This window comes from Sorex fumeus, unplaced genomic scaffold (genome assembly GCF_029834395.1).
Source record: "Sorex fumeus unplaced genomic scaffold, SorFum_2.1 ptg000164l, whole genome shotgun sequence".
In the NCBI taxonomy this organism is placed as follows: Eukaryota; Metazoa; Chordata; class Mammalia; order Eulipotyphla; family Soricidae; genus Sorex; species Sorex fumeus.
In genome coordinates this window covers 737,261-739,465 of record NW_026606221.1, presented here as the reverse complement: position 1 = coordinate 739,465, position 2,205 = coordinate 737,261, and the positions used below count along the sequence as shown (strand labels likewise).

At 42.3% G+C, this 2,205-nt stretch overlaps 1 non-coding gene across 1 annotated transcript; it reads left to right on the top strand.

Annotated features, from left to right (window-relative positions):
• Positions 1-229: 229 nt before the first annotated feature.
• Positions 230-300, top strand: TRNAG-GCC (transfer RNA glycine (anticodon GCC)). The gene has a single exon. It is a non-coding gene; the product is annotated as a tRNA-Gly (tRNA).
• The last annotated feature ends 1,905 nt before the right edge of the window (positions 301-2,205 follow it).

The window sequence follows — 2,205 nt, the reverse complement described above, 5'->3', positions numbered from 1 at the left end:
ATTCTTTTTGTGCTACTGACTTATGAATATGTATTTTTTATTTTGCAGTTTTTGGATACTGTTGCTTTAACTGAAATCTGCCCTGCTTAGGAGGGCTAGAGTGCAGAGCCAAGAGTAACCCCTGTGTATCTCCGGGTATGACCCAAAAAGAAAAAAAAAAGAAATCTGCCTTGCTTTATAAGGCTGACACTTAGATATCTGGGAATTGAGGTAAGTCAGCTAAGTGAATGCATGGGTGGTTCAGTGGTAGAATTCTCGCCTGCCACGCGGGAGGCCCGGGTTCGATTCCTGGCCCATGCAGTATCTTACACATTTGGGCTGGAGCGATAGCACAGCGGGTAGGGCGTTCGCCTTACAAGCGGCCAACATGGCCGACCCGAGTTCGATTCCTCCGCCCCTCTCGGAGAGCCCGGCAAGCTACCGAGAGTATTCGATATGCCAGACACAGTAACAACAAAGTCTCCAATGGAGACGTTACTGGGTCCGCTCGAGCAAATCGACGATCAACGGGAGGGCCTTTACCTTTACTTTAGCTAAGTGAATAATCTTAGTTATTCTGTTTTAAATAAATTAGGCCTGAAAGATAGTTCAGTGGGCTGAGTGCACACTTTATGCAGATTGCCTGGGCTTGATCCCAAGGTGCTCTGGTTCCCTGAGCACTGCAGGGTGTGGCCTCATAACAGAGGAAGTTTATAGTTTTTAATTATTTTTAACATAATAGACTTACAGCCTATAAATATTGCTACATAGTCTTCATTTTAAATTTCCCTTCCAATTCTATAAATCTCTATAGGTTAGACACGTAACGTATCTTTTATTTCCTAAATGTTTCTTTACAGATTATTTCACTTATTAATGACTTTTTGTTACTGACTGATTTTTATTTCGATACTTAAAAATTGATCCATGTTATGTGAGTGAGCATATAGCCATATGTGCAGCTCCAAAGTAATTTATCCTGTTTCATTTATAATAATAATGTTTCATTTTTTTTTTGTTGCTGGGACTGAATCCTGTATGTGCCAGGCATGTGTGGCAAGCCTCTGACCTCTCTCTCCAGCCCATAATGTTTTCAAATCACAATTACAATGAATTGGTGGTTCGTGCTGTTCAATTATAATATTTTTTAAAATTTTCTATCATTTTCTGGGAGAACAGTATTAAACCTCAACTGTGCTGTAGACATATCTTGAAGATCTTTCCATTTTACTCCAAGTATGTTGAAATATTATAAACCTAGGATTATTAAGTTTTCTTAGTTGATTTATGAAATGTACATTTTGTCCCTGGTAGCATTTTTTTTTGGTCTAGTTTGAAGTATTTGGATACTCATGGTCACGGTCCTCCCGTTGTTCATTGATTTGCTCGAGCGGGCCCAGTAACATCTCCATCATGAGACTTGTTGTTACTGTGTTTGGCATATTGAATACGTCACGGGGAGCTTGCCAGGCTTTGCCGTGTGGGCGAGATACTCTCAGTAGCTTGCCAGGCTCTCCGAGAGGGGCAGAGGAATCAAACTCTGGTCGTCTGGGTCGGCCACGTGCAAGGCAAACGCCCTACCCACTATGCTATCGCTCCAGCCCCATTTGGATACTAAGACTGTTTTAAGATAGCATGCAGAAAGAGCATCCTAATTGGGAAGTATTCAAAGAATCATCATTTGGCAGAAATCACAAAGACATGAAAGTATGTGGAGAAACTGAACTCCTCAGACACTCATACCTACCTGGGCTGGCTGGGCTCGCGTGGTTTCCTCATGAGAAAATCTGGTAGATCTTTATGTGTGCACAGCTCCCAGGAACACGTCGCAGAGACATCAACGACACATTCAAGTGGGTCTCGGGCCAACCAAGTAGTACGTTGTGGCATCATAGAATTAGAGGCAGACTCAGTGAGCACTGATGGCCAAGGTAGCGTATGACAACAATTCAACTTTAATGCTATTTCACAGACCTCAGAAACACAATTTCTTCAAATTAATACCAAAACAAGTCCTGTTTTTAAAATCCTTGTGTCTAATAGGTAAACGTAAGTGTGGCATCGGTGTGGAAGATGCAATGTTTCCCGTTGCATCTTTGTCATTTCCCCTGGTCTCTCTCTCTGTCCTTCAGCCTTGGCAATAGAAACTGAGTCTCTCGGAGCCGCTGGTCTGGTGATGCAGACTTCGGGATTCCTTTTATCAGTAGGTGCTCAGAAATTTTCTTT